Raw genomic sequence first — 23,525 nt, 5'->3', positions numbered from 1 at the left:
TACAGAGAGAATGCTTTCTGGATGATATTACATCCTCCACAGGATCCTCCCTTTGAGTCCTGAACACAAGTACCACGGAAGGCTGAAGCGGTCATGAAAAGGTCATCTGTTTGCTGCCACTCTTACTGATGCAAGATTTGTTTCCATGACAGAGCTGCTGCATGCATTACAAAAGTTAGTGAATGTACCCATAATAGTTTTTCAAGCTACATATTTTTCCAGCTAAAGACAGATTGTACAAAATTGAAGCAGTGAAAATTACCACATAGGCAGCCTCAAGGCATTATATTTCAGTAGGACTGAGATGAAGCCAGTCAGAGAAATGGTATTTCACTGAATAACAGTAAACTCTTTGCAAATCTTAATCATATACAAGATGAAGTCTGAAATGTGTTCTTTGGCATCAGAACAACCTAAAGGAGCTGTTGCAGTTTATAGGGTTTCCTATAGATGAGGTAATATGTACTTTTAGTTATTACTTTTTTTCTGTGTGGTTTCCAAGTTCCAAAAAGAAGTATTTTCACAGTTTCTACTTAAGCTACATTGCTGTAGAGGCTAAAACAAGTCTGATGATCCAGTCCCCTTTACTCATTATTTGAGAAAACAGACAGCTTTGTGATGGTGTACTTCTTTCTTCTGTCAAGGGTGCTTTTGAAAAAAGAACACGTTCGGAGTGTTTCAAAGATTTTAAAAAATCTTTTGAAATCTGAAATGCAAAGATTTCAGGAAAAAACTTTGTCATTAGGACTCAGGGGCCTTTTTATATATCAGACTTTCCATTTCTTCACACAGGAAATGATATAGTACTTCCAACTTAGAGACAGTAAAAGTAGCGTCTCCACAGTAGTCTCCTAAACATGACCCAGACAGACTTTGTCTAAGGGCAAAGTTCATCTTACAGCCTTTGCCCTCTCTTATGAGCGTAAGGATTGTTTCAGATATTTTAATTGTACTTTTGGTCTGTCAGTAGGATCTGACCTGAATTACTGGCTCAGCTCACACTTCAAAAAATACATGCAAAAGTTTTTAACTGATGTTTTTCCTCATACTTTACTGTAGCTCTTACACGATTCCCAACTTCTTCCTTAATCTAGCCCATTTTCACATCATCTTAGATAATGAGCATGCCCTGGCTAGACAAGAAGATGTTGAATACTATGCTGAAGTACCTGTCACAACCAACATTGCTCCATTGAAAGGAATATCACATTGATATAACGCCAATAAGCAGAGAAATGTAAAAAAAAAAGTCCCCAAAAGTGACAGAGAAAATGAAAATAAATAAAACTAATCACCCAGAAGGAAAAAAGTATGTTGCTCTCCTCCTTTTAAATCTCTTGTTTCCACGTGGAAGGCGAGGGTTGTCTGGGTTCAGCTCCTAGCAGCCAGCTGTCCGCATCTCAAACACCACCAATACAGCTGCCACTAATTGGCACCCTCAGCAGTCACAGCACACAAGTTGTGGATTGAATAGCTTGCTGAGTTTGCGAAATGAACTGACCTCTTTTTCACCCCAAGGAAGTCCTGCAGGTCAGGGTGGACGCAGGGTGCAGAGAGGCTTGCTCAGCTGCTCTCTCTGTCATTACAAAGCACAGTTGCCATCTCTGCGAAAGGTGGCTTTTGCCTTCCTGTCACTGGGATTCAATGCAGGGTCTGAGTGTGACCCATGCTGCTACTCACTACCAGCTTTTGCATTTTTTTATAGTGCAGCATAAAGTTTACAAGAGGGCCTTGATCTGGATAGCTCACCCATACATAACTTTGTATTACCTTACATTATACAGGCAGTTTTCCAGTACTTTAAAAGAGAGCTCTCCTCTGGGGAAAGTTCTCAATCACTTTTAATTGTCAAATTGGTCCAACTCTCCCAATTACGTATTTTCTGGATGGGGAACATTTGCACTGTAACACTGAATTTTTTGACATTTTACAATTATGTCATAGAAGCTGTCCTGGTTTCAGCTGGGATAGAGTTAACTGTCTTCCTAGTAGCTGGTACAGTGCTGTGTTTTGAGTTCAGTATGTGAAGAATGTTGATAACACTGATGTTTTCAGTTGTTGCTCAGTAGTGTTTAGACTACAGTCAAGGATTTTTCAGCTTCTCATGCCCAGCCAGGGCACCTGACCCAAACTGGCCAACAGTGTATTCCATACCATATGACGTCCCATCTAGTTTAGGAACTGGGAAGGGAGGGGCAGGGAATCGCCACTCGGGGACTGGCTGGGGGTTGGTCGGTGGGTGGTGAGCAATTGCCCTGCACATCATTTGTACATTTCAATCCTTTTATTACTACTGTTGTCATTTTATTAGTGTTATCATTATCATTATTAGTTTCTTCTTTTCTGTTCTATTAAATTGTTCTTATCTCAACCCAGGAGCTTTACTTCTTTTCCTGATTTTCTCCCCCATCCCACTGGATGGGGGGGAGTGAGTGAGCGGCTGTGTGGTGCTTAGTTGCTGGCTGGGGGTAAACCACGACAAAGCCCATTTAATTTTGAAGTAACGTTTTAACATTACAACTACATTCCCCAACATAGTGGGGGAAAACAGTAAGCAATTAAAACCACGGAAAATCCTGATTTACCTTTGTTGTGGTTTTGTTTCGGGTTTTTGTTTGTTTGTTTTGTAAAACCTTATTGATTAACAAACTGATAAGTATTTATTTTTATTATATTAGAAGAATGTTTTTAAACACCACATTTTTTTTTTATTCACAATCCAGTATACCTTTATTCTTTTGATGAAACACTTGGTGCTAAGGAAACACTGCCACCTGCTCTGGGAAAAGCTTCAGAGATACTATCAAATTATAAAGAGATAAAATAATACAATTATGTGAAGTGCTTCGAGACAAGAAAATGGCAATTTTATTTCTGACTTATAAATGATCCTCAGAGCAAAAAATCTACAGCAGATACTGTTTATGTAATATTTAACACACCCAGTGGCCTTCCTGAATTTCAAGACCAACTGTTCTGTTTCTTTCAAATGATGCATAAATGGAGTTAAATTGCTCTCACTTAAGAGTGATTCAACACAAATGGTATCAAGGATGACAAGGGACTATCATAAACGGTTTGACCCAGCAAACATCCCACAGGCTGTTCCGCTGTCCAACAAAGCCAGAACTGAACACAGCTAAGACACAATAAAAGAAAATGTCCAAAGACCCAGATGGCAGCAGCTGTAAAAATACACCACCAACACCAGCACCTGGATTTTGCAGCCACCAGCTGCCACTCCACATGTGGCCGTAAGTGCTGGCTCTGGAGCAGTCAGAGGCAGAGGTCAAACAGAAGCCCCTTTGCCATTCAAAAGAGCAATGCCAAAGTTAAGCGTGGAGTAACACATTTTCGTGAAGAGAGTGCTGTCCAATTTATTAACATTGGATATATAAATTCACTTACTCCCTTGCAAACCCAAGATTCTATTTTTGCAGAGTAAGGCTTCACTTCCAAGAGCAAGCACCATTACAAAAAAACCAAAACAACAAACTAATTACCCTTAAAGTTTTGTATTTGTTTTCAAAGCAGGAAGTCGCATCCTCTAGCTTCTTAAATAAATGACAATACTATACTGGTTTTGCCTGCCAATATCCAGGCATCTGCAAGCAAGTAGGCTAGTGATCCCTTCTCGATCTGAAAAATACAACTTATTTCAAGTCTTATGACTTCCATCTAAGTCACAATGGAAAACGTATGGAAAAGAGGAAAGATCACACATGACATGACTGAACAGGTGACAGGCCACACCAGAGTGGTGCTTAACAGCAGAACTGTGGTATACAAAGCCAAAGAGGAGAAAAGCAAAGATTTAGTCTTTTTGGCATGATCAAACTTCATGGTTTTTTAAAGGTAAAAACATGTGCACAATCCATATATCTAGGTGTACATTTCTACCTGTTATGCATAAAAGATAGCAGCAAATTTATGAAACAAAATATTTGCAGACCTTAAAAGCTGTAACTCAGGCTCATTCTTTCTAAAGAAGGGAAATACTGGGACACCCTCAACATTGACTGAGTTCAGAATATTTTCAGTTTTACCTCACCACCTCCAGTTTTCCTCCCTGTTATATTCCAAAATTTACTGGCATCTTTCCTTATGTATGAAAAATGGACCAAATGAGGTAACAGAACAGAAGGAAAATGCACAAATGTTTATAAAGTGACAGATATTACAAATAACTGTTTCAAAATTCTTTGTAGAAAAATGCTGATTTGATAATTAGATCATGTTCCATATTTGAAATTACACTAGTGCTGTGAAAGTAAATGATTGTAAATTGAATTTAACTTCAGTTTGACACTTTGCATTATTATAGTATTGCTCCAGAGGAATTTTGCTTCAAAAAAAAAATTAAAAAAAAAATCATACAATAGAAATTAAAAATTCAGCAGGGGCCACAGCTGTTACTGGGAAAGTTCAGGCTCCTGGAGATTTCAGTCTACTCTCACTACGATACTACTTTTTTTTTTGTGGTTGAAGCTATGTCCACTGAAACTATATCCCATTTAAAAATCAAACTGAAAAAGAAATTTGAAGACCATGCCAACTGGAGTCAGCTGATAGACTTCAAAATGCTGGTGTCCTGTTGTGCAGACTGAAATATCTGCAGCTTCCAGCAGATCCTCTCATTCCAGTACAATCACTTATACAATGTTCAGGAAATTGGATGAATACTTTAGTGGATCCTATCTTCTCAGTTGACTACATTTATTCCTTCTTGCAATATACGCATTATTACTCTCCAGCTCTGGGCAATTATGAGATACATTTAATCTGTTGAAAAATCCAGTGTGACCTTTAAGGAGGAGAACAATCAGATGCTCAAGGCAGGTTTGGGTTCTGAAACTGGACAAATGAGAGAGGCAAGCAATTTTATGAATTTTAGTAACACCAGCATACTGTTACATAAGTGCCCTCACATTAAATACATTAAACTTTTGGGGTTTTTTTTATTGACATGTAAGTCATTGTCATGCCAGAAAAACAGTTGAAAATTGGCTTACGCTACAAACAGTTCTTTGTTAGGAGTTGCAGAAAACTGTACTTAAAAAAGGGCAGAATAGTTTTTGAATTCTACTCAGGAACAAAAGAATCAATCATTATGTGGCAGAACCTCTTCACAGGACAGTAATTTCATATGGCGTACAGTATAAAAGAGACAATAAGACTCTTACTAAATTGTATACATATGCCCCATATCTATGAGTTGTTCATCGTGATGCATTTATAAGGGTGTAACACTAAGCTAGCATAACTAAGGTAGTAGCACTAGTCTTCCTCCTGACAGCATTAGGAATTTAATGGGAAAGACAGCAAAAGACATTAACATTTGAGGTGTCACAAAAACCTCTCTATGATTTTTTTATCCCCTAACTTCAGTTCCAAGGTAGAAAACACTCCCAAAAGTTGTTAGATTGACATCTGTTCATGGCAAAAAAGGCCATGAACATTGTAGAGGTGCTACCCCTTATATCAATCACATCTCTTAGTCCACACAGTCTAGCCTGGAAGGATTTCCAGTGTAGAGAAGTGAATGTTGAGGCATCAGAGTAACTTTAGCTCCTCTGCTGCAAATGCCAAGAAGAGGCTACTTTATGTCAACATGTTCTGTGTTCGTGCTGTTAAGAAAGGGCTGTAACCTGACAACTTCTTTCATGCTAAAACTCAATTGGTTTATCTTGTCAAATATTTGCCTATTCAGACCCTTTCCCTTTATTTCCCATCCCTTTATTGAAAGGGATAGTTGTGATTTGATTTGTAGATCAATAAAGTAACACAACTGGAATTAAGAAACAACAGCAGTAAAAGGAACTGTAGGGGGAAAAAAGGAAAAAAAAGAAGGAGAAAAGGATACATGTCACTAGAATTGTTACCCCTAAAGAATTAAAACTTTCACCACTTGGAGAAAAGAAAACTAGCAAATCGTTGGGCAGCAGTGTCTGGTAAGTGCATGTGGTTAGTCTACCTGCTTCACCTAGAGAGAAATCTCATTTCAATGAGAACATTACAATTTTCTAGTTTTCTTAGCATCTAAACCAGTCTTTATTTATTCAGTGCACTCTTTCCAGTATTATTGAAGATTCACTATGGAGCTTAGTAATCTCTGCTAATAAATATCTATCCTTTTGCATCCTGTGGGCAAAAAGGAGGGAATCAGAAAGTACTTACTTATTGAAGCCAAACACTGCTGCTTTTTGAGTAATTCAGTACACAAAAGACAGTTCTTTCCACAGTGTCCAAACACAAACTTCCAACTCCAAATGCTCTGGATGCTTCATCCCACAAATAGTAGGAAGAACCATGCCAAGCTTTAAAGCCTACATTATTTCCTTGGCATGCTAAGAAAACTTTTTTTCTTGTGCAATTCCTCTACTTCATGCAAGTTGTTTCCACTATGAAGCAGACAACTGCACAGGGAGTTCTTCTGGAACCTGCAGCTCCACAAGCATTTAAGGGCACTCTTCCCTTTCTCCTGTAATCCCTTTACAATGGCATGCTTACCTTTGGAATACTAAGCACCAGCAAGCCATTCAACAGGACTTTTTTCTGTTTCTCTTCATATCTGTTTGTACCCTGTGATACCATTATAACGGCCTACCATGTAAGGGATACAAAACTTGAGCAGCAGAGCTAATAGTTTCTTGATTTTGTGCTGCAAAAACACTAAGTTTCAAGCTTCTCTCAAGACTTCTTTAGAAGTTCAAGATCATAAGAGAAACATGGTTGGAAGGGGAAGGAATAATCCTTCACTTCAACAGCTGAAAATGCTGGAAAATCAGACACACAAACACATAGTCCTGACCTGATGAAAATCATTAAAACCCCCCTTAATTTACTTTATATGCTTATACTGTAATGACTGCAACACCACTGCTTCAACGATTAATATCATAAAATCATTAGTTCTTGCTGATATCCATAGAAGTCTTTCTGCTAACTCAGATCTGCTCTCTTCTGATCAAAGGAAAATGTATTTCTTCTCCCCTTTCTCTGGTCCTTTCTTCTCCTCAGAATCCCTGTTCTTTTGAAGATCTGGTTCAGCCAGCTGCTGGTGCTCTATACTCACAGAGAAAACAAGCAGGGAGAGGAAAAAAGGGGGAGTGGGAGCAGAGGAAGACATCCCCTTTATACTTTTTCCCTTCAGGAAAGTAATTTTCCTCTTGCCCGTAATTCCAATTGCAGAACACTAGGGATGTACCTAATCTACCTTTCTGTTGCTAATGATTACAGAAGTGTGGCTGAAACAAACAGTGATGAATTACCATTTTGTCAAAAAGGCTTAGGATACCCTGAAGCAACTACTTCTTTCACAAGGAAGAAGGGAAAAAAGGACGGAAATCATTCCATCAGCAGAACTGTTTTTTTCTTCCCTTTAAATGAAAGACCCAGGCAAACAAGACATATTCTGTGTCATGGTTTGTCACTCATGACCAGCAGCTGGTCATTAAAAAAACCTTATGGCCTTAAACCTGCTTCCCTGTAAAGAAGAATGACAACATTCCTCCCAATGTGCTGCAAAGCTGAAACAATCAGGCAGAGCCTTAGGAGGTGGGTGAGTAAATGAACATGCAATAGCTGAAAAGGAACATTTATCAAAAAAAAAAAAAAAAAGCTCAGGTTTGCTTAGGCTTTATACTAATATTTAAACTAAGGCTCTTGTTGTGTTGGTCATATATTATTTTGCTGGTTTTTGTGTTGCTTCTGACAGACTCATGTTTAAGCCCCACAGATCCTTCCTTATGTGGGAAAACAAGCAAGAAACAAAAAGCAAGCAACAAAACCACCTCCATTAGTCTCCAACCACGGGCTAATTTGCTCTTAGAAGAGAAAGAGACTGTCTCTCAAGGCTGAGCAGCACAACCATCTGCTCAAGTTGTGAGTGACAAGCTAACTGAGCTCAGCAGCAGGCAGCCATACGGTTATTTAACTCTGCCTTGACCACCAGCAGGAGGTCCAGCACACTACAAAGGTTCAAAGGTAACAGGAGGACTAACACCTGGACAAGGCAGTCAGCTGGAAACATTTCCACTTGAGAAGGGCAGAAAAAGGAGGATTTAGAAACTAGATATCTCTGAAGGAGGAAACTGCATTTGAACAAGCCCCTTCTGCCTTACCCCATCTCCCAGCTATATAATGTTTTTCCTTTGGCCGGCATTCACTTCAGAGAGCGAGGGAGACGTGCCACAGCAGGAAAAGGGAGATTGTATAGCAGCCGGGGCAGATCAAGTGGATGCTTACTAGGGGTCCCTGATTAGAAAAGCTACTTGAAGACTGACCCAGATGACCTCTGTAAGATAGGTCAGTGGGCAGGTACACATCAAGGTGATGAATGCATGTGGTACTTGCCTGCTATGAAAATGCTCCCAAAACAGACCTTTCTCAAAACATCACAAACTTACTTCTTCCATGACTTCCAATAAGTGAGTATTGTTTTTTCCATCTCTTACTAGGGTATGCCTCCCAAGCCAGGTGTAGGCTATTGTCAGTTCTACAGCAAATGATTTGCTGAGCCAAATACACTTCTAAGTATTCACATTACTAAACCAGACAAGAAAGACTCCTGTGTCACAGAAGGAAGAAGAAACACTACAGAATGTCGGAGAATTAATCCACTTCAACCCCAAAGGCCAACAAAGCTGTCTGAAAACTACTTTTAAATTTTCTGTGAAAATGCAGATAAGAGTATTCACAGTTTGTTTTAAATAATAAACCTCTCTGACCACAACAAAACCCAAGAGTTGAGTTAAAAAAAAATAGCCATAATACTTTAAACAGAATGTTTGTCATCCAAAATTATCTGTCTAGATGAAACGGCTAATCAAAGCATGTCCAGAGATATCAATGGGTAACTCACCTGGTTTACATTAAGCTCTTCTTAGGTATTTTGATGAATAGCAGCATAATGCTATGCAATCTGCCTGATGTGTTTTCTCAATCCACAAAAAAGGGCAGTTGTTCCTTCAGCTGCTCTACTTAGATATTATATCCCAATCTTCTGAGGTGATATCGTCATATTCCATGATATATTAAATCTGGCCTTAGCAGGCTTAATGCTGTATCTGCAATGCTCTGTATATGTTGCTTTACCTATAGGTTGGAGGAAGCATCATCTCTTCTAGTTAGCTGCATAAACTTGTCACAAACCCCTCATCATGTGCTATAATATATTCAGTAGAATTTATGCTCAGCCTTGATTCAAAACAAATAGACACTGCAAAATAATCTAGCTTAACAGAGATGAGTATTAATGAACACTGAACCATAACCCCACTTACTATGTTTTAGTAAGACTTTACTCTTTCTAAGGCTGAGGGTGGAAGTGCCACCACCTGCCAGGTGAAGGGGCTTGAGAAGCTATAGTAAGACTACTTGTCCCTTCCAAGTCACCTGAAAGTCATTCTGAAGTAGAGAAGGCTACATGCAGATCTGACATATCTAAGAACAGGAAAAGATGCTAGATTAAATGCCAAACTTAATTAAGGGATTCTGCTTCTTAAGGAATTTGCATTAATTTCTCAGACAAGTTGGTTTTTGTGGTTTTTTTTTTTTTGCTAATGGGAAGCTAATGAGAAATAAAGTTAACCAAGATGAATGAATGTTACAACAAATACTGGAAGAAAAGACTTCTAATTTATATCAATATCAGGCTTCCACAGAGTCTCCAGTTCAAGCAATGCCCAGGCCTCAAAATCCTGACTTGGTGAATAGAAACCTTTTTTCTCCCATTAGATTGAAGAGGTTGATGGAATATTTTATTAGATCTCCCTTTGGGAGTTTTTCTTTTTTTTAAATGTTTGCCTAAGTTGTAGCATTTCCACTATTACTGTACCTTACTCACTTTTCCCATGAACATTTAGGGAATGCCACCATCAGACTGCACTACACAAAGGCTGCTGATCCCACTGCCATCCAACTGCTGAGCCACTGAGATGCATTTGCTTATTACTTTGAAGAGCTAGTAATCATCACATAGACATAGATCTTCAGAGATTTAAGCTAAGTGAGTCAGTGCGTTAATTATATGCTAAGGGAGTACACACAAGAAATGGTAAGTAGTAGTTTATTGCTTTCCCAAGTTTCTCAGGTAATTAGAGCAGCTTCTGGAGATACATGGCACTGTACCAGAATCTATCATCACAATGGGCTTCACTGTAAAATGCACAGAATTAATTTTTTAATGAAAATCTCTACTGAGCATCAGAGCCAAATTCACCTGATAAATGTCACTGAGCAACGTCATTACTGGCTCATCAACACAGGGTGTTTAAAGCAGATGGTAGAGCAATGCATCTTCAGCACTACAGCCTGTTAATATCAGCCACCTCCCATAAAAAAATTAAAATTGGCCCCCTGTCAGTCAAACATGACAGTACTTTGGATTTCTCCCTCATGATATTCTTTAGCCTTGAGGCAGATATGACAGGCGCCTTATTAAATTCCAAAAATAAAATGTAGCACAAGAAGGCAGTGCATTCCAATGAGACAGCAGACTTGTTAAAATGCAACATGCATAAAACTTACTTCATTTCATTTTAGCTATCATCGGTTTCATCTTTTAAAAAATGCAAATAGCAACTTTAGAAATATGGTGTTTGTTGTATATAAATTAAAACAACATGTCATGCCTTATATTTCAAAGTTGTTAAAAGTCCTTATAGGCGTTGCACAGATATTTTGGTTATTTTTATGAAAATAAAAGCTGGAATTTCTATTCACTGTTCTATGTTCAGTGCTTGCGTTGCATTATTATTGATCCCAATCTGCACAGAAGGCACGGAAGCTAACTATCCTGTTATACAGGAGCATCACTAAGTCAGAAAGACTTTTGTACAAGCACGGGGGCTGGCCTATACGTACCAAGTTCTCCAACTACATAAAACAGGAAAACAAAGCTAATCTCATTTTAAAATCTTCCAAGTTGAATGGAAAGACTGTTGAGAAAGCAAAGTTAAAGCACCCACAGGTAGAGACACCATTTAATATTTTACTTTCAAATTTAACTGCACGCTGTAATATATACAAATTAGGATATGGGTTAGGATTATCAAGGCATATTAGGGCAGATTCCACTGAACCACACTAAAATTCATATCTGTAAATCACATAGGTTGCTTTGAAATCCCCTAACATAAAGTAGAATCCTGGGTGCTGAAAAATCAATCAGGTTTGTCTCCAAGGTCAACAAACTCAGCGTTTTCCTTATAGTCTTATATAAATTTCTTAAATAATATGAGACTAAGGATTGCTCCTACCATCTCAGGTGCAAGGTATACTGCCTGAATGCTCATAATAAACATATGAGCAGTGGGACAATTCCACCAGAAATTTAGCATGTTTTCCAAGCAGCTCAAGTCATGCGTTTGTTGAAATGTTTGTAGGATTCAGGCTGAAGCTGTATATAGCTGCGCCATCCTCACTTGGGAGATTTTGTTTCCTTCCCAGGGCTTATTAAAGGTTACTACATGCCTCTACAAATATCCAGAGAAAGCTCATACATGCCTAACTAAACCTCTTTCACCATCGTTTTCTCAATATTCCACATCCTTCAAACTGAAAAAAAGGCATGATATTCATGCCAAAGTCACATCTTGCTTCCTTCTTCAAAAATGTGGACAAATAGATGCCTGTAATGAAAATGGCTTCTGTTCTAGTTTGTGCCACACTTGATTTTTAAAGTCAAGTGAGGTTTAGATGGTCATGAACTTACTGACAAGAGACTCTATTCTTTCCCAGGCTTTTGTATGTATTGCACAGACAGCTTCTTCATTTCTGCGACACACTATACCCCCCTTTTTCTGCTGCTTTGCCTCCTAGACATTAACTCCTATGGCTTTGCAAAATACATGCCAAAATCTTCTTTCACTTTTGAAATAAAACGGGACTGATTTAAAACAAATGCTTTCATTTTGACAACACATTTGCACAAACAAACTGTGTCAATGTTGATGTGGCAATAACAGAGCAAGACAACCAAGTTCTGCACGTCTCAGGAAGTGCCCCCAAAATGTCAGTGATCGCAACTCTTGCCAACATGCTCTGAAAATGAAACAGCAATGGGTTCATCTTTTTCAGCACAAGTCTTTTATGTCTGCTCTCCATGTACAGCAGTGGTTTCAAATGCTGACTGTACGCTCATCTGAATCCTATTTTAGGAACTGTAACCAAAGCGTTACATGATGCATAGAATGACATTTTCTATTGCCAAAAGCATGCTCCAGAAGCAAAACAGAGCCAGAGGAGGGGGAAAGGGAATCTATTCCCACAAGGCCTAAATGTTGTTATCTCTAACTGCCAAACACATGACATCTTGCTGCCACTTCAAAGCATTTCTTTAGTTCCTTGTATGATGTTACTTCTATTTTTTCCTGAAGCTCATGCCACTTCTTCCAAATTCTACTTAACCTGTGTATGCTTAACATTCTGAGAGGCTGTGCCAATAGCAAACCATAAGGCAATACATAGTCCACCACTAATATATATATACACACATCTTGTGGAATCACAGAAAAATTTCTGTTGCAACGTCTTCTGAAGGTGACCTGGTGAGGCCCTCTTCTCAGAGCAGAAATAACTTCAAAGTAGGAGTCATTTTGCTCATGATCTTTTCCAGATGGGCTTTGACTGCCCCAGGAATGGAGATTCCAACATCCCCCTGGCCATCAGTGCCCATGCCACAAATCACCACTCTCACTGTGAAGGGTTTTTTCCTTTATCTACCTGAAATGTTCCTTGCTGCAACCTGCGGTCATTGCCTCCAGCCCTTTTGCTGCACACCTCAAAGGAAAGTGGGACTGCCTTCTCTGTAGTCATCCACCAGGCAGTCAAAGACAACAATTAGATTCCCCCTTAGTCTTCTCTTCTCAAGGATAAGCAGGAGTGGGTAATAATTATCTCCCTCAGCCTGCTCACTATACTCTTGCTCTGTAGCCTAGTATGTGGTTAGGTTTCACAGAAACAGGAGCCCAGCATGTGTGTATACACACACTCTCATACAGCAAAAGTCTTGAGAGGATCAAAAAAGAACTTAAATGAAAAGGCTTATGTTTAAAATACTAAGTAAAACAACTCCACAAATTACTCCATGGTATATGACAGGGCTTTGTAAAATACCATTATCATAAGATCTCCTGGTAATAAAGGAAGGTAGCTTAGCGATATATGAAGGCTTTAGATTAATGCATCTGTACTTATATAGTTAAAACCTGCATTTGGATCAGAGCAAATAAGCAATCTAAATGTACACTCTCTTCACAACACTACTTTTGCTTGGCTATTAACGTTTGTAATAGGGCCAAAAGAACCCTTAGATAAAAATCATTTTTTTCCATATGCAAACATTAATGATACCACAGTTGTCTGATGAGGCTAAAGAGTAGTTTGAAGGACTTACCCAACTGATCAGGTTGAAGGATCATCTGCAATGGAATTTGGGGGATCTGACTGATCTAAAATACTCTGTTTTGTTCGTATCTAGTACTGTTAGCTGAAAAGTCTCCTATAGTTGCTTTGCAACTATAGCAAGTCTCCCAGCACACAGACAACAATGACATGTCATTTGGGAGCCAAAATAATACAACTTTCCTCCAGTAAATCATTCGTAATCCTTTGCACTCCATAAATCTTTTGAGCTGTCCCTTGAACAAGACTTCTGCAATTCTGTTTTGCCTTCACAATACTTTGGTTTTCAGTGACTTTAAAGATTTTTGTTTGTTTCTCAGCATTCAAGTACCTGGTTTTAATTAGCCGTCACACCAGCATTGTCTTTGCATGCTTTTATGCACTCACATCACACTACATATGAGGGGTTTGGTTTTTTAACATAGATAATAAGTGGGATGGATTTGTCTAATGGTAAAAAAGAAAGGCACAAGCCTGACAAATTGTCACAGAAATCATTTGACATTCATCCTTTTCAGCAGAAAAGGACAAAAGCTAATATCATTAGTCTCCTGTATGTGTGAGTACAAGCAAAAGAACATTTAAAATGTACAGATACGTTGTTACTGAGGGAGTGAAATACTAATGAGCTGCTGTAACTTAAGTGTGAAACTAGCAGTACCAAAAGCTGTCAAACCTCTGACTGGACTAAAAACTACAATTACCATCATCCTGAACAGATAGATATGTGAGCTGAGGGATCAAGCTGGGAAGAGTTTCTCATTTCCTTTTTCTCCTCAATTGACTAAAATATTTTAAAATAACACACCAGCTGCGTGTAACATTTGCCTGCTTGATCTTTCTAAAATATAAGGAAAATGCTATTGTAGAACTGGATGTCTTATATCTATGTTGATGGGACCATACCATTCATGCCCACCAGGTAGAGGAGGAGAAAGAAATCCCCATTTCAGAAAAAGAGGCACAGAGAAGGGGATTCATTGCAAATTCATGTCAAAGTTAAGAATTGAAATCAGACCTCTTGAAAATACTCCAGTATCTTAACCTCAAGATCTTTATTCTTCTCTAAATGGATTCTCCAGCTATTAAACATTCCAGCAGCTAACTGGATTACCACATCAGCAATCAATCACATTTATAGGGTATTAAATTTACTTGGAAACTTGATGGCTGACTTCAGTCTAGAGGGACAAGATCAAATTAAAATTCCTACTACATTGTGTGGAGCACGGTATTTTGGTTTTTGTAGGAAGAAATTGGCAAATTGCATTTGATTTCTTGTTTTGACATGTTACTTGGCATATTAATAAACTAGAAACATTATGCTGCTTAAAGTCTTGATCTCATTTTCCCAAAATTTATGTTGAAGCACTTTTTGAGAAGGAAATAGGGTATTCTTTTTCACTTACTAATTTTGATACTTGTTTTTTTTCACTTGACTGGAATTTGGTACAATATTACAAGTCAGCAGACCAGAACCACTATGGAGTTAAGACAATCTTTCCCCAAAAATACAAATTACCACTCCCATTTCTTATTCCAATTTGTAATCTCAACTTCCACCATGGGTTAATATTGCAGTTCAGTTTCATAACTGACAAGGGTTACATGTAATCAACTACAAGCTTGTGTAGGATGAGGCAGCAAATATTTCAATTGCACTTCAAAACCAAATATCAATAAGTAATGAGAAATGAAGCAGAAGGGCGTAATGGGGAGCCACCACCATTTGGAAAACCAGGCATTTGAATTGAACAAACTGATGTTTGATAGCTGCTCAGTAAAAAGTCCAACAGCTGGTAAGACTGAGTCCTGTGCGCACAGAGTTTCCAGGAGTAAAGGTGAAAGCTGCCCTGACCTCCAGAAAAACTGCTGTAGTAGATTCAGCGCACTGCTGGGAGCATCCCTTCCAATCCTCCGCTATGATCTGCTGAGATTTCTGTGTCCCTGAGAAAAGGTTGTGCCCTCACAGAAGACTCTTCAGCCAAGTGATCTTGGACATGTTTCCACTGAAAGTATCACTCCGTATCAACTGACCAGTGCTAATCACCAGTTACTGAAGACATTATAGTTATACAAGGTTATATGAAAACAGCAGCTATACTAAACTTATTACAAAGACTATCTTTCAAGAGCAGGATTTAAGTACCTAAGCAGCTTGCACTAGCAATGCTAAGTTTTAGCATACCATAAAATACTTTCATTTTCAGTGAGGACAAAATGAAGATTTCACCTTCAAGAGCTGCAGGTGTTTCTGAATCAATTAACTTTTTCTTCTTGTTGTTAAAGATGCATCATGCAAAACAGATAAAATTTTCAACTATGGAAAAAATATGTAACGTCTAAGAAGTTTAAATCTTCAAACAGGCCATTACACCTTGCCTGAGACAGAAAGGGTAGGACAACATGAGTAGATGGACAATGCACAAGTGAATGCCCACAGAGCCTTTTTCCTGAAATGATCAAAATACTACAGGGACACAAGCTGAACAACCTGTGAGACTATTAAAAGTTGTAGGCTTCCACTCTCCAGTTTTTCATGGAGAGCACAGAAGTCAGTGGGGCCCTCAGCTGCACTCTGGTCATCCCCAGAGGGCACAAGAAGCTCTCAGTCCTTGTGGCACCTCTATCATCAGGCAAAGTCTTCCATTGTACTTGACTTGGTTTCAGCTGGGATAGAGTTAATTTTCTTCTTAGCAGCTGGTACACTGTGTTTTGGCTTTAGTGTGAGAATAATGTTGATAACACACTGATGTTTTAGTTGTTGCTAAGTAGTGCTTATCCTAAGTTAAGGATTTTTCAGTTTCCCATGCTCTGCCAGCAAGCAGGGCCACAAGAAGCTGGGAGGGAGCATGGCCAGGACAGCTGACACGAACTAGCCAAAGGGATATTCCATACCATAGAAATGTCATGCTCAGTACAGAAACTGGGGGGAATTGGCCAAGGGGGGCGGATCACTGCTCAGGCATCGGTCAGTGGGTGGGGAGCAATTGCATTGTGCATCACTTGTTTTTCTTGGGTCTAATTTCTCTCTATTTTTTTAAAAATATTCCTTTTCATTACAATTATTACAATTTTTATTATTATATTTTGTTATTGTTATTATTATATTTTAATTTACTTTAGTTATTAAACTGTTCTTATCTCAACCCAAGAGTTTTATTTCTTTTTTTTTGATTCTCCTCCCCATCCCGCTGGGAGGGGAAGGAGTGAGAGAGCAGCTGCATGGTGCTTATTTGCTGGCTGCAGTTAAGCCACAACAGTACTGAAAATACCAAGTGTAAGAAGATCTCCTTGCGACTTTCAGCTACTGTTTCCAGCTCTGGATAAGGACATGCTATAGCCCTTCCTCTTTTATACCCAGAAAAGAATAAGGCAAATACTTTGAAAGAAATCTTATCCTTCTACTATTAAATATTGACATAATTTTACATGAAACATGCCCCAGCGAACTAGTAAAACAAACACATAAAAAAAGTTTCTAACAATGTAGATGTGTATAATAAATGAATTTTAAAATAAAAACAAACAAACAACTTAACAGCTTTAAAATATTCCCACCCTCTTCAACAACATTAGCACAGTAACTCAGGGGAACCTGAACTAATCTGAAACCACAGAAGTCCACAGTGTCCACCTGTAATCACACAACATTATCTCCTTGTTTCCCAGGAGTGCTTTATGTCATATAAAACACTTGTTAAAAACCTCATTATGAGCTTTGAGAAAATACTAGCATTATATCAGTATGTACTCCTTTAGTGCTACAGAAAAAACATTCTTTCATATTTGTTTTATGAAATACAGAAGCTGATGCCTTCACCAATGTCAGTTTCACCAATTAAGTTTAATCAATCAATAACATAATTCTTACAGAACAAAACTGTAAGAAGTATTTTGCTTTGTTGCTGGTTTTTTTTCTTTAATTCTAAAACAAACGTGCATATACTTACTGAATGGGTACAATGGCATTTTTGAATTACCAATCCAAGAAAAAAAAAATAATTTGGTATTTTATTTAATAACTTAAAACAAGGTCTCACAAAATGTAAGCATCTGTCTCCAAAGATATGTAACCTATACTGTTAAAATATCTGAACAAGACTTTAACAAGATGAAACGGCTAAAAACTGGGATGACTGTGTTGTTTATACCAATGCTGATACCACACAACTAAACATTTGGATAGCCTGTTCAAACTATTCTCAATTTAAAACCCTACAGTTTACAAGGTATGCTCAGTGTTGATATGAATTGAACCTTTACCATATTATGTGCAAGTTGTCCACTGACTATGCATCTTTTGAAATAAATTCACCACATTTAATCCCAGGAAGGGTGCTTCCTGGGCAAAGCACTCGGGTAGGTCAACAAAAAAACTGGAGAGATATAAAAGATAAAAACATAGCAAAAAATATCATTTAAAATATAATATTAAAACCACACACATCCTGCCTATTTCCATGTCATATAATCTCACATTCTTCTTGGAAGAAACACATTTTTAACTGTCAAGATAAACTCTATGTATATTCATTGTTCATTACAAGCAAAGCTCTTAAGAAAAGTGCTTCCTATATATTTATTCCAACTGACTCACCTACTATACATCTTTTAGTCATATACGGATTATGTTATCCTGCAGGAATTGTTCAAGCAAGAAGGATCTCACTGCCAGCAAACTAATATAAGGGGTCCTTTTTTACATTACTACTTAAGATATCAGACTGCTTTCTTGCAGGGTCCTAATTTCACTTCATTTTATCATGAGCAACCCCAGGGGTTCCTGATATGGTAACACTAACAGAGCCCCTGAGGGTAGAAAGGGAATGAGAGGGTCAGGTTTGATTTCAGCTGGCAACATTAGCTGTTGCTTCCCAATGAATTCTGACATGGTACCCAAATGAAGGATGAATACTTTTCAAAGTAAGCACAGACAAAGCAATATTAAATATTTAACTTCCAGAGGCAAAGGGCAAAGTCCCAGAGCTCTTGGGAAGCTAATGGACCTCAAGCTAGATAAGCTGATTTTTAAGTAGTAAATACCCATGCAGAAACTACAGCAAACTCAAAGGTTTGGGGCAAGGGGGGAGATACTTTACTAAGAAATTCTATCCATGTACAGATATTTGAGATTATATGAAATTAACAGATATGAAAATCAGTCCTAATTCTCCACTGACACCATCTTCCTTTAGTCTTTCAAGACAGCGTGGATTAACAGTTAGCACTATGCTTACAGGAGTAATTTCAGTGCACTCTGGAGCATTATGCTATGGCCATTCACTTCAAATAGGAGTAAAGCTTTTACATATACTTCACAATTTTAAGAAAACCAGAGCTAGCCAGTTAGTTGTATTCAAAAGCCTCCACAGGAACTGTGAAAGGAGAACTTCAGTTCTCTATCTTTATCAGTGAATTTCCCTCAGGACTGGCAGCAGTTACCCTGTTTTTCTCCCATTTAACACAAGCACACACACACAAAGATCTTTATTTTCTCCTTTTTGTGATCCAGTAAGTAGCTATAAAGATTAATGTTTTGGGGCATTGCTGGTGTAGCGACACAACCATCATCCGTCACAGGTTTGGTTCAACAGAAACTTGTGATGTGCTTTGCGCAGCACCTAACACCCACTGTCAGCTTTGGAATTTCGACTCATATGTGACCAGCTTTGTCAGGTCATGTCTCTGAATAAAACTGGAGGTTCAGCATATCTGTATGGGTGACCTGGCAGCGAACGGGAGGCAAGCTCTGCAATGCAAGAGGGCTGGTAGAAACTCTCCCGTAAGAAGTATGGTAGAAATTCTTAGAATAATAAAACAAAACTTTATTTAGATGCACTTTCCACAAACAAAATTGTAAGAGCAAACTGAATACTTTCACCCAATGCTACATTTTCACCCCACCACTACCCCTATTTCACACTTTTCCTTAAAAAACATCTGGATGAAAACTTTTGATTCAGAGATGCCACCGCAGAGCTTAAGGGTAAGAGAAGGCTTCAGACTCTTCTTGCCTCCGCTGCCTTCGTGGGACTGACTGCTTGGCCAGGCTTGCCCAGTGGAGACAGCACAGCTGAGAAAGTGCCTTGCTGTCTCCAGATTAATCATGCGTGATATTCAGAAAGTGAAGGCAGATGCTACTTTTATGCAGCTGAGGATTGCTGAGGTAACGATTATTTATCATGTTTTGATATTTATACTTTATCCAATAATTATTTTCCTGTTATGACAGGAGCTAACTTATCATTTTCCATATGGCCAGAAAGGTGTTAGACCTTCGCTAATTATAGATAAAGCTATATTAATGGCTACCAAGCAACAACATCATCTGTGATGCTGAACCGCAGCCTATAAGCCATGAAGTCTTCCCTCCCACAGCAGGTGGATAAATAGAAGCTTTCAATAAACAAGTTTCTGTGCACTAAAATACTGAAACTTGTTTAGAGAGAATGAGAATACTCATGTTCCTGGTTTACAGAGCTGATATTATTTGCTTATTTTATGCCTATAAAGCTTGTATGTTTGTCCCAATCATATTGGGTAGTCTACTAAAATCTATTGCCACTTTACAAAATTTTCTTCTATCCTACACCATCATGGCTAGAACAGCACTTCTATGTGTTCTTATAACAACAAAGGCAATGTCACAGCTGGCCCATAACATCAGTGCCACATCATCATTTACATCAGAAGAAATACTGAAGCATAAATATTAAGATGACTGCAGACCCTTTGGTACATACACAAAAAGGACACACAGCTGCTGAGAGAGAGGCAGTCTGTCTGCAATTCTGGATAAGCCTTAACAAGAGGACTTTTTCAGACCTTTTCTACCTCCCTCTCCATTTCTTCCTTGCAGGCTCTGTCCTATGATCACACTCCTTACTGTCAGAGTCCAGACAAATATTTCTCCAAAGCCCACTAATTCTCCTCCTTAGCAGGCCCAAGGACACAACGTTGTGCGAGACAAGACCCCCTCCTCCAGGAATCCCCTGCGCTGATGACCCATGTGCTCACCCTGCTCGCCTGGCCACTGGAACCGAGGGGAAGGACTGCATGATGGGAACCACTGAGTTTACAGGCGTTTGTTTTAAATCATCCTTGGATAACAGGTGCCTGGTAGAGTGGAAATTGATTGTACTGCTATTAGGATGATCCAGTTTCTGAAAGTAACTAGTTTGCCAGATAACCAGCAAAACACAATGCAACTAGCATGCTCTTATACTGATGCCCACTCCACCAGATACAGTAGCTATCATTAAGGTCTTCAGCCAAATAAAAAGGAGTGTGGCAATAAAGGAAAATAATTTTCACCCTTTATTCCTTGTGCTGCAGGCTGCTCCCATCAACCACTGCTCAGAGTTACTCTGTGTGCAACACAGACCGTGGCACTAGCTAACAACTGACTAAAAACTCTGAACTGTGTTGTATTCTGGAAATTGCTCTGAAATTTCCTTGATGTTTACCTTGCCAAAAAATTTAAAATGTTCTCCATACTGGGATTTGGGAAATTATTATTTCAGAATGCTTACCTACTCTCTGCAACAGACTTCAAGATTTTCTTGACAGTAACTCAGGCAAACAGGACTTATACATTTGGTGTCACATGAGTGGTGAGTGGCCATGTCTTCTTCCATGTACCTAGATCAATGCGCCTGAGAATGGGAGCTCTGAGTAGTCAGGGTCCCTTTCACTTACTGCGTGGATGTATGTATAGGAGTGGGAGAGAGACACAGCTTTTCTCCAAATTGGACCTGTCTTATGGGTCACCAGCTGACCAGCAGAGGAGCCAAGTCAGCTCTTCTGACACAGAGAAACCACCAAGGCAAGACTTATTTCCCCAAAGCCTAATTATTTCCCAAAAGCCCAATCCCAACTGCCATTGCTAGATCTGGCTTCATCACCTGTAAAGCAGTGGTATCACTTGAATAGCCCTTTTGTCTTTGCTCACCTCTGACTTTCAGTCATTAGGCCTAAAGAAGCTTCACTGGCTCCCATGCAGTCACAGCAGTGTATGATTTTTTTCTTATTTAGAACAATACAAAATGAGCTTTCTGTTACAAGGATTGAGAATGAACAAGGGTCCCAGAAGTACTAAATATTTTTCATTATTAAATTCTTTACTAGCTGTTATCTTTGAGCTCAAATATAATACCAAATTTACATATATTTTATATGGTATACTGCAGCAGTAATTGTTCCTCTCTCCCTCTTTCAAAACATTTTCCAGGGCAGTTTCAAAGTACTCATTTAATGATATTTTCTATTCAGAATTATTTTAATTAAACTTCATTTTTTTTAAAGTACTCATGCACAATGTAATGAAGTATAGATTTTGGGGCACCTTTGTGTAATAGGGACCCCACAGTTCTATGGCACTCAGAGCCCCTGTAGTAAAATGAAGCACCAAATATTCACCAGAACAGATCACATGCAAGATGCAATGCAGCTGAGCACAAGTTGCATAATTGCACATGAATGAGATGTTCATAAAATAGACACTGATGCGCTCCCTCCTTCCCACCAGTACTCTATGCTAACATCTCTCCAGATGTGTACGGTTATTCCACTACAGCAGCAAATACACATCCAGATTGCACCCCATTTAGCTGCAATGAAAGCAGCTCCTCTGCTGAATACGCATGCCTCTGCTTGCTAGGCATGAAGTGCATTTCAACATTTACATACGTAATTTCAACATATCTAGAGTAACAGAAAAATCCATCTGTGCCTTTGGGCATTCCTGGTTGTTCCATGTCAAAAACTGCAGGGCCTGACAGGTCACTTCAGGATTTAAACTTGAAAGTGAGTTTCTCGTTGCACCAGAACTTCTGCCTCTCTTCATTTTCTTCACTGGACTTGCATAGTTTGGACAGCCACAGCCCTGCTCAAGTATTGACCTAAAACTATTCACAGAAATGTATATGTCTGCTCTTTATGCAGTTCTTTTTCCATGATTAGTTCTTCCTCTTCTGCCTCCCACTGTATTTTTCTACCCCAGAAACCCATTAGCTCTAATTTATGTCTGGTAGGGAAAAGAAAGTAGTATTCAAGTATTTAAAAAGTCTGTTAGGATTTGCCTCAAGGAGTCTCATAGAAATGTAAACTAATACAAAATTCATACACCCCAATCTGCATCTTTCAGCTTTGTACAGTCCCATGCATCCAATTCTATCTCTAATATCCTTTTAATATCATTTCCCTCTCTGCCTTCAGCAAGCCCTATAGCATTCACCTTTGTCCTCAGAGAAATCTAGGTTAACATTACATTTGTGTAGCAGGTTCTACATTTTTTATTTTATAGGAAAAGTGGTCTAGCATGGAAGAGTGAAGGCACAACCTTAGAATTACCTGAACCAGTGGAGAGAGATACTTCCAATCACCAGGGGAAAATCACTTAATACAGTTCATCCTGTTATGAGGCAATCTATTTGCCAGACAAAGCAATTATTTCATTCGGATAGCCCCTGCATTGCACTATGAACCTCGAGGCTGAAGTGAGGTTAAACATTCACACTGTTTTTTTAGTATTGGGTAGTAACTAACCTACAAAAATCTGTCATAACTTTATTTTTTCTTATAGGGAAAAAGCAATGTATAAATGTATAACACACAAAATTTAAATTATTTTAAAAAATTGTCCTGTAAATGTATAAAAAGATTAAACCACATCATGCTTACCATAAAATTACAGAAAAACAACCTAAAACCTTAACATACTTTTCCACAATATGAAGCCTTTGGTAGACTGTTATATTCCTCTTTACATAAATTTCTCCCAATCCCAAAAACATTTAGCAAAACCCATTTACCTCTAGATGCACAACCAGTGCTTATCTATATTTCAAAAGGAGGGTCAACCATAATGGTACTTGTAGAACTGTATTTTTCTTGAAAAGCACAACATCTAAAGCCATATATGTTTCTCTTTGGTTTAGAAATAAACACTAGTGAATCTATGCTTCAACTGATCATTTCAGAGAACTGAAGGGCTAAATTTCTTTAGAGATGAGAAATAAATCATTCTTCATGCTAGCTCAGGCCTATGTCCCTCATGGCTATAACAAAAATGCTTAGGTAATTCTCATAGGTTTCTGCAAACATCCTACATGTCA

General features: G+C 38.5%; 1 protein-coding gene across 1 annotated transcript in view; it reads right to left on the bottom strand.

Annotated features, from left to right (window-relative positions):
* ROBO2 (roundabout, axon guidance receptor, homolog 2 (Drosophila)) overlaps positions 1 to 23,525 on the bottom strand; it is a 469,290-nt gene that overhangs the window by 290,796 nt on the left and 154,969 nt on the right. The window lies entirely within an intron of this gene.

Source organism: Haliaeetus leucocephalus, unplaced genomic scaffold (assembly GCF_000737465.1).
Source record: "Haliaeetus leucocephalus isolate CR32 unplaced genomic scaffold, Haliaeetus_leucocephalus-4.0 Scaffold228, whole genome shotgun sequence".
Lineage (NCBI taxonomy): Eukaryota > Metazoa > Chordata > Aves > Accipitriformes > Accipitridae > Haliaeetus > Haliaeetus leucocephalus.
This window is presented reverse-complemented; position numbering and strand designations above follow the sequence as displayed.